Source organism: Lygodium microphyllum, chromosome 16 (assembly GCF_053477565.2).
Source record: "Lygodium microphyllum isolate KBCC chromosome 16, Lygodium_microphyllum_v1.1.10, whole genome shotgun sequence".
Taxonomy (NCBI): domain Eukaryota; kingdom Viridiplantae; phylum Streptophyta; class Polypodiopsida; order Schizaeales; family Lygodiaceae; genus Lygodium; species Lygodium microphyllum.
Window position 1 is genome coordinate 94899254 of NC_141150.1, and position 10171 is coordinate 94909424.

At 43.0% G+C, this 10171-nt stretch overlaps 1 pseudogene; it reads right to left on the minus strand.

The window, feature by feature from the left end:
- Nucleotides 1–2699: 2699 nt before the first annotated feature.
- LOC148023143 (putative pentatricopeptide repeat-containing protein At3g28640 pseudogene) lies at nt 2700–3242 on the minus strand (annotated as a pseudogene).
- Between the last annotated feature and the right edge of the window lie 6929 nt (nt 3243–10171).

Below are 10171 nucleotides of genomic sequence, written 5' to 3' on the forward strand. Positions count from 1 at the left end.
TGTAGGTGTCATGGAACCATTCTGTAGGCGAGTCTTCCATATCCTCCTCTTGGTCAAAGTTGAGACTGCATCCTGAGCATCCTGCCAATCCATTTTAAGACCCATAGGCTTCGTGCGATCCTCAAGAAGCTCACCCAATTCTTCCTGAAGAGCAGGATCTGCAGCTTGCAAGAAAAGCTCAACTTTTTCAACATCCAATGCTCTTTGTTCAATGGCATCAAGCTGACTATACCTCTCCTCAAATTCTCGAATCAACTCCGAAGCAGCTAGACCTTTGTTTGGCATGTAGACCCACTCTCGGAATGACCGCCGAGTAGCCATACCAAAGTCTTCAAGGAAGTATTCTTCTTTCAAGGCCTTCTTAAAATCTTGCCAATGTGTATTTTGAATAAAAAGATCAGTCACTTTTGTCCTCAAAGCGGGTGTGACAAGACGAAGGAAGTACTTACTCATAAGTCCAGCAGGAACTCCAAAAAACCCCATCTTGATCTCATATGTCTTCAAATATGCTGAAACATTACGCCCGTCAAATAGCTTCTTCTCATTCTCAACTGCTTCAATAGCCTTACTCGCGCTGTTTGCATTCTCCTGCTCCGAATCGAGTTGCCTTTGCTGAGACAACTTCTGTTGATGCAATTGTTGCTGCTGCTGCATATACAATTGTGTTTGCTGATTTTGGAGCTGCATATACATGGACATATTCTGCAAAATCTGCTTTAGATCCTCTGTTGAAGTACTTGACGCAGCAGCCATTGATGGAGCTGAAGTAGACGCAGCTGGAATTTAGAAGAAGCTGAAATAGAGGTGAAGTATCTCCCATCCTGAAATTTCTGCGACGCTTTCACGTCGGGTTCACCAAATATGTCGAGGGGTTTGTGAAAACAAAGTCGCAACCACAGAGGTCCTTGATTAATTTCAAGATGGAAGTTCAATCAAGTGAATAAATACAAATCAGCAACAACAACTCTGGCTTAATGTGCATTGAGAAAAAGAATATTTTTAACAATCATGCCCAGTAATACTTAGTTTTAGTTCCAAACTTGATATGACTGCAATTGTCTCCTGTGATGATGATCGGTTGAGAAAATACAACTTTTAGAAACCACCTGTTCTATGACAGGCACCATTGAAGATGGCTTTGTTGGGTAAAACTCCCTCTTGCAAGTTATCATGGACCATGCAGTCCATAGATTGCAATGCATAAGAGAGTTGTTCTTCTTAACAGAATTTCCTGCATGTATCATGTCATCTTTTCTGCAAGACATCGTAATTTCAGTCTGATATGTTTAAACTTTTCCCACCTAACCAGTCATGTAATTCTGCATTCTGACTTTTACATCCTTGAGAATCTTTCCTGCTTCTGTTTCAGCACCAAATCCGTCTACACATATGATTGTTTTCAAGGAGCTTATTGCCACTAAAGTTTCCCTTCTCTGCATAATAGTTGTTTTATTACGCTTATAAATATAACAGGGATGGACACGTCCCTAATCAGCTTGATTCACAACCTTCTGATGCAAACATCCACCTCAAAAGGTCAGTCATTGCAGCCTGATGATGAATTCCTCATGGACTCCGAGTTCAACTCTACACATCCTCGCTGGCACCTCCAAATACATAAGTTACGGCCCTTAAGTGCAAACCGCATCCCTTGTTCCACAGCTATCACAATGAAACTGCACTTTCGAGACGTCATCGTCCCAGAAATTGCATTTGACACAGAAATATTCTCCCATTCTAACACCACAATAAGCGCATAACTATGCTACCTCTTGCTCCACATCACACAGTGAGTATATGAACTACATACACAAATAAGCTTTTCCACCTTCTGCCGCGGAAGATCATCTAGTCCTACAAACTCCGCAATCGTAGACTATTCTGAAGGCCATAAAGACACAAGAACTCTGTGACCTGTCGACAGTTTCAATTTCCTATAGCACATTCCCCCCCCTTGTATCCGTATCAAAAACCTGTTAATAACAGCTCTCCACTTCTTCTCAATCAGCGTTTTGCCCACCTATTTAGAATGAAACCTTGAGGCCGTGACATCGGTGCTGTATGCACGAACTGTAATACAAATTTAGATCATCGATATCAGGCGTCTTGCTCACTGTGGCATCAATAGCTGAATTCAATCCTTATGGAATGACGGAAGCCTTTGTGATATTGCAATGGAATCGATATGTCAAAATTCTTGCACTTGCTTTGGCTCAATTGGCAATTCTATCTGGGCTGCTCTCTCCCTCCCAGAGTCACTCAAGTCCCAGTCTTCATCGCTCCCTTTTTTCCCATCGTCTTTTCCCTCGTCACCAGCTACATTGTCTCCTCTCTCGTCACCATCTACAGCACGTTGTCAGAGCTTCTCAGCTACTTCTCTCTCCCCTTTGTTGCTGATCTCCAGCACGTTGTATATACCTGCCTTCCCTCATCTTATCGTCATCTTATTTGTCCGTTCGGTTTCGTCCCTCCTTCGTCAACTTTAGCCCTTTGTCTTTGGATCTCCGAGGACGTCCTCTCCTTCCCTCTGATTACCGAGATCCCTGAATGCCTGTTTCTCCGCGTTTCCTTCTCTTCTCCCCCAATTAGCATCGCCTTCCTTCCTTTTCGTAATCTGTCGAATCTTCCCTGCTTTTTTTTAAAATCTGCTTTTTCCCTCCCTTGTTTTTAGCCACCCTTTTCTTTCCCTTTCGACAGGATTAGTGGCCCTTTTCTTTAGCTCCTATGCTAGCACAAGCTTTCAAGATGCTAACAAAGGTGACACCGTCCGGAGAGACACCCTCCAGTTGCATTCGCTCAAAACATTTAAGTGCTTGGCTACCATGTCCATATTGGCTATAGCCTGCAATTAATACACTCCACAACACTACATTACGAAGTGGAAGCTTGTCAAACACATCTTGTGCTCTTACAAGCAAGCCACGTTTGACATATACATCAATCAATGCCGTGCCAACAGCCACATCTTTTTCTAGCAACCCCTTCATAGCAATCTCAGTATGAATTTCCCCAACCTTTTCTGTGGCTCCTATGCTGCCACAAGCTTTCAAAATGCAACGAAAGGTTACTGCATTTGGAGATACCCCATCAAGTTTCATCCACTCAAAATGCTTCAATGCTTCTTCACCATGCCCGTGTTGTGTATAACCTTCAATTAGTGCACTCCAAGAGACCACATTCCGGAAAGGAAGCTTGTCAAACACATATTGTGCTTTTACAAGCAAGCCACATTTGCCATACATATCCACCAATGTACTTCGACTTGCATCTCTTGGAATTAGTTTAGTACTTCCTCACAAAGCCCATAATCGACATATCTTGAAATAAGTGTAGCCCATGAGATTGCATCTCGAGTTACCAGTCTACCAAAACTCCCTGTTTTTCTCCGTCTTCAGCATAGAATGAAAGAGCAAACATAACAACTAAGTATGTACAAAGTATCAAATCACACGCACAACTTTTGGGTGGTTTTCACACCTCGAATGCGCAGCAATACGACATCCACCCCCTCTAGCAATAGGCACTCTAAGCACTGTCCCATCCAATTCTGTCAGCTCATATGTTGCATTATCAAAGACATGCCTGACTATGTACGGCCCAAACCATCTTTTCACCATCTTCCGAAGTGCAGTATGCTGATTTTCAAGGCTGCTATCAAAGACCAATACCCAATCTCCCTCTTCTATTGCTCTAGGCCGCAAGCGATGCCTGCTGTCAAACCTGTCCTTATTCCTTAGTCTAGCAACCTTCAACCTGTCAATAGCTAGCTGAATATCCTCTGGTCTCCTCTCCAACTGTCGAATCCAAAGAGCTAAGAGCTCCTCTCTCGTCAAATCCTCCTGCCAAGGTAAAACTGACCAAGTTAAAGCACAAGTCTCAGTCGGCATAACCGGTTTCTGACCATACATCAACTCTGCAGGCATATATCCTGTGGTAACACTATGAGTCGTACGATCAGCCCACAAAGCAAATGGTAGAAGTCTCGGCCATTCTCCAATCCGTCCTTTGCATGCTTTGGCTAATGCTTTCACTATCGGCAGATGCCCTCTTTCACTCTTCCCATTTTCCTCTGGATTATATGCTGTAGTTAGAGCCAACTTGATTCCTAGCTGAGAGAAAAACTCCCTAGCTTCATCTGCATCTAATTCACCATGATCCGCAGTGATCTTACCCACACAACCATACCTGCAAAAAATTTCCTCCAATAAGAACTTACACACTGCACTAGTGGTCTTCGTTCTCAAAGATCTGCCCTCAACATGATTGGTAAGATCCTCTCTAGCCAAAACAATGTATCTCATTTGCCATAGACCCATAGGCATGGTAACCAAATCAACTACCCACTTATAATGAATGCATAGCGGATAGGTCGGATGAAGCTCATCTCGATGACCCACTACTGAATACATCTAGCAGTCTCTGCAAGTCTCAACAAAGTGAGAAACATCTCTATACATGCCTTTCCACATATATTTCTCCTTGATTTTCTCATAAGTAGCCCACACTCCTCTATGACCAGCCCAAGGACTCTCATGAAACTCCCTGATCACCTGTAACTGTGTCTTTCTATCGCAGACAACTTGCAAAGGTAATCCGCCTCTTTTCTTCGGATGCTTCCAAAGAAATCCGTCCTTGAGAAAATAACCATAGGCTTTCCTTCTGATCTTCTTGAACTCTTCATCTGTCCATTCATCTCTTTTGCTTAGTGTACTAAGGTACCTGTCAATCTGCAACCAATCTCCAACATAGAGTTCTTCTGTGAAAGCCACAATATCATAGACATGACAAACATGATCAACCATAGTGGCTGAAATTTATGCATCATCCTCTTCTGCAAGTAGAGTCTCCTCATCATCATATCTGGCTCTAGACAACATATCTGCCAGTGGATTATCCTTCCCTGCTATGTGTTTAAATTCCGGATTTAATGACTTGATGTATGCAATCCATCTCAACATAGCTATATCCAGAGTAGAGCAACTCGTGATCATACCAATCAATGGCAAGCAATCTGTCTCTACCACAACTGAAGCTCCAATAAAGTACTCCTTGTCACATTTGAGAGCCGTGACAATTCCCAGTAGCTCCCTTTTGATTTGCGGATATCTCCTCTGTCTTTCGTTTAGGACTTTCGCCCCAAACCGAATAGCATACCTATTTCATCTGCATCATCTTGACCCACAGCCCAACCTATGCCAATTGGACTAGTGTCAACTGTCAATACAACAGGCTTTCCACAATTATAATCCGCTTTCCTGAGAGTAGGAGCATTTTGCAATAACTTCTTCAATTTCCTCATGGCTCTAGTGTGGCTCTCAACCCAATAGAATTTTTGCCCCTTTCGAAGCAGCTGATACAAACAATCTCCTATGTGTGCAAAATGAGGTATCCAAATCATATAAAACACACAAGCTCCAATGAATCTCCATACCTCTGAAGTGGTAGAACAATACTCCCCAATGTTGCCTATAGCATTCACCTTATCAGGTGAGGGTTTCCTGCCATAATATCCACACATATGCCCAACAATGACAACCTCATTCACTCCAAAAACAGATTTTTGCCCTGAAAGTGTCAAGTTCACTTCTTCTAACTTGGCCAAAATCTTCTCACATGCTGAAATATGATCAGACACAAAGTATCTGCATCCCTGCTCATTTAGACTCTCATTCTTCTCTTCTTCTGCACACCCCTTAATGGGCACATCATCCAAGAAAGGCATGGTAAGCTGAGGTATGTAATCACGAAGGACCTTATTCATGGCATTCATCATATGCGCAACAGAATTAGTGGCTCCTTGAGGCAAGGTACACATCCTAACAAGCCCAATAGGAGTTCTCATGGTGGTTATGTCCCTGCTTTCCAAAGCCAGCTGAAACTGATCATATCCTGAATACAAATCACCTAAAGAATAGATGGCACGTCCAGCAAATGCCTCTGCAAACTCATCCACAACTGGACCTATATCAACATTCCTGATAGTAACTCTGTTCACTGGCTGCATGTCTTGAATAAATCGGAGAGTACCATTCTTCTTTGGAACTGTAAACCACCTGTTTGAGTATGGTGTAGATGAAGGCTCAAGAATTCCCATCCTGATTTTCTCATTCAATAAATAAATCAGCTTTGGCAGGTGTGCCTTAGGCACTGGAATAGGTCGGAGATTCCATGGAATATGAGGAATAGTAAAAATGACCATAGGAGCAACAATATCAGGATTCATACATCCAATCTCATGCGGGAAAAAAGCAAATCCCCTTCCATGACGCTCAAGCATCTCCTGAAAGCATTGCTTCTCTATGGGTAGCAAGAAATCACCATTTCCAATTTTCTATTCAGCAAGAGTCTCTGCTGAAAATTTATGACCAATATGCTCCGGATTCCTCAAAATTTGCTGTTTAGCAGCCCTCTCTATTTGCTGATCACTGTCAGGTGGAAGCGGTACAGCAACCGACTTCACCTTCTTATCCACAGTTTTGTATTTCGTGTCAACCCTGGCTTCATTATGCTCTTCTGCATTACACAAATCTTGCTGTAAATCAGCAATTCTGCACACCAATGGCTGAATATTCTCAGCCCTCTGCTCTATGGACTGCATAGAAACAGCCCCAAACTCTGAATGCTGAAATATTTCAGCAGTAAACTCTGTTGGCTGAAAGTTTTCAGCCCTCTGTCTCTCTGAAAGCTGATCATAACCAGCTGGAAACTCTGTTTGCTGAATTTCTTCAGCACTCAATACTCTTTGCTGAGTTACCTCAGCCTCTGACTCAATCTGTGACATAAAATCTGCAATTTCATGAAACATGTCCATGGACTGCACTAATACATTACTGTGACAATTCTGCATATCAGTTTTCAGCATATCTCCCATCTCTGTCATCGTATCTGCACAAATCACACTGTCATACATCCCATCTATGTGCTCATCATCCTCCAAAATTCCTACATTTTTCAAATTTTTCTCCTTCCTGCATATATACTGCCTGGCAGCTCTAGGCAACCAAGAAGTCTTCTGATAACTCATTGAACTGTTTGCTGAAATCCCAACAAAATCGGAGGAGAAAACACTGCTGCCAGGAGGCGAGAACTCCAATCTCCTCTGCTCTGTACCACCGTCGTCTCGCGAAACGGCGGTACCTAATGAAAACCCGAATCTCTCACAGTGGGCAAAGGTGCATCTCTGAGAGTATCCCTATTTCTAACATGGTTCACACACATAGTCATAAACTGAACTACTCTCATACCATCTTTACTACGAATCTGTGCATAAGCAGATCCATCATCCATGACCTTTGTTTCCATGCGCATCTATGTGATGAATGGCTGACCAAGAATTATGGGATAAGAGCATGAATCCTGCACAAAGAAATGAAAATCCTCCTCTACATCACCAATAGAAACCCTGACACTAGGACAGGCAGCATACAAATCACCTGCAGTGTTATTGGCGGCTCTCATATGCCACCCATGCTCTACATCCATAGGCCATCTATTACTCTCATAAACTCCACGAACTATGAGATTAATCTCTGAACCATGATCCACCAATGCAACATAAGGCACCTGTTTCTCTCCAATCTTTACCATCGTCTCTGTAGTTGCCCTAGCCCAATGGCTCCGCGAAAAGTGACTACGCGGTATCATGACAGGCTCATCAATTTCAGCATAATGCATAGGCTGAACCCTCTTCTCTACCTGCGGAAAAACAGAAGCATTTTCAACCATAACCTCATCCTCATCCTCATCCAACTCCCCAATCAAAACTCCCTGTGTATCAGTGGTAGACAATGCATGTCTTTTCCTCTTCAAAACCTCCTGAAACTGATCCTGAAACTCTCTTTTTGAGATGCCCAAAATCTCAGAAATAGTGAAAGTCACCTCACTGCTAAGTATCTTATCATTAAAGATTTTCTTCATGTCTGTAGATGTCTCAATATCGGACATCAATCTAAACCCTGGCTGCTTTCTCTCTCTAGGCTCTTACCTCTTTTCTCTCTTTTGAGCATCCTCCATTTGTCGATCTGGCCCTGGTCTTGAAGACGGTCCTGCAGTAGGTGGAGTAACAAACTCACCCCCTCTAGTCTTCTTAGCTGCACTTGGATTTTCATCATCTCTCTTACGCTTCTCCTCAACAAATACATCTGCACCATGAGACTTAGCCAAATAAGCATAAATAGAGTACCTGTCAACAGGCGAGTCCCAACCTGTCTCTGATCTGATGCTAGAGCCTGCACTAGTCAAATTAGTTTGCTGAATTTTCCCCTTGTTTGCAGTCTCCATAGCATAAGTCCATAGTGTTGACTGAGTCTCTGATCCCTTCTCAATCTGGACTCCATATGCAGAAGCATCACCTCTAGCTGTCACATAAGAAGTACGCGCAGCCAGGTCATCCACTAACTTCTTCATTCCACCTTTACCAAAGTTGGTAGCAAGTGGAGCTCCTGTCTCAGTCAACCAAATCTTACCATCTTTCCCCCAATATACCAAATTCTTCCTCCTTGCATCCTGAAAAGATTCACAATCCCTGCAATGCTGATGGTCCGTACTATCGCACCAAATACATCTCCGATCTCTCCTAGGTGCACTAGGAGCACTCCTAGGTGCAGTAGGAGCACTAGAAGAAGTAGTAGGCGCAGTCGAAGCAAACTGCTCCTTCAACTTTCCCACCAACTCCGCTTTGACTGACTCCAGTGTCAAATCTGTTATGCCTTTGATTATGTCATCAAGAGAGGTAGGCACCGATGGAGCGGATGGTTTTGGAGCAGAAGGTGTAGGCATCGGTCGTGGAACAGGAGGAATAGGTGGAGTGGAAACAGTAGGAACTGGCATAGACCAAGGAGAAGAAATAACAGGGATAGAAGTAGGCATAGGAGCAGATGATGGTGTAGGTGTCATGGAACCATTCTGTAGGCGAGACTTCCATATCCTCCTCTTGGTCAAAGTCGAGACTGCATCCTGAGCATCCTGCCAATCCGTTTTAAGACCCATAGGCTTCGTGCGATCCTCAAGAAGCTCACCCAATTCTTCTTGAAGAGTAGGATCTGCAGCTTGCAAGAAAAGCTCAACTTTTTCAACATCCAATGCTCTTTGTTCAATGGCATCAAGCTGAGTATACCTCTCCTCAAATTCTCGAATCAACTCCGAAGCAGCTAGACCTTTGTTTGTGACCCACTCTCGGAATGACCGCCGAGTAGCCATACCAAAGTCCTCAAGGAAGTATTCTTCTTTCAAGGCCTTCTTAAAATCTTGCCAATGTGTATTTTGAATAAAAAGATCAGTCACTTTTGTCCTCAAAGCGGGTGTGACAAGACGAAGGAAGTACTTACTCATAAGTCCAGCAGGAACTCCAAAAAACCCCATCTTGATCTCATATGTCTTCAAATATGCTGAAACATTACTCCCGTCAAATAGCTTCTTCTCATTCTCAACTGCTTCAATAGCCTTACTCGCACTGTTTGCATTCTCCTGCTCCGAATAGAGTTGCCTTTGCTGAGACAACTGCTGTTGATGCAATTGTTGCTGCTGCTGCATATACAATTGTGTTTGCTGATTTTGGAGCTGCATATACATGGACATATTCTGCAAAATCTGCTTTAGATCCTCTGTTGAAGTACTTGATGCAGCAGCCATTGATGGAGTTGAAGTAGGCGCAGCTGGAATTGTAGAAGAAGCTGAAATAGAGGTGAAGTATCTCCCATCCTGAAATTTCTGCGACGCTTTCACGTCGGGTTCACCAAATATGTCGAGGGGTTTGTGAAAACAAAGTCGCAACCACAGAGGTCCTTGATTAATTTCAAGATGGAAGTTCAATCAAGTGAATAAATACAAATCAGCAACAGCAACTCTGGCTTAATGTGCATTGAGCAAAAGAATATTTTTAACAATCATGCCCAGTAATACTTAGTTTTAGTTCCAAGCTTGATATGACTGCAATTGTCTCCTGTGATGATGATCAGTTGAGAAAATACAACTTTTAGAAACCACCTGTTCTATGACAGGCACCACTGAAGATGGCTTTGTTGGGTAAAACTCCCTCTTGCAAGTTATCATGGACCATGCAGTCCATAGATTGCAATGCATAAGAGAGTTGTTCTTCTTAACAGAATTTCCTGCATGTGTCATGTCATCTTTTCTGCAAGACACCGTAATTTCAGTCTCATATATTTAAACT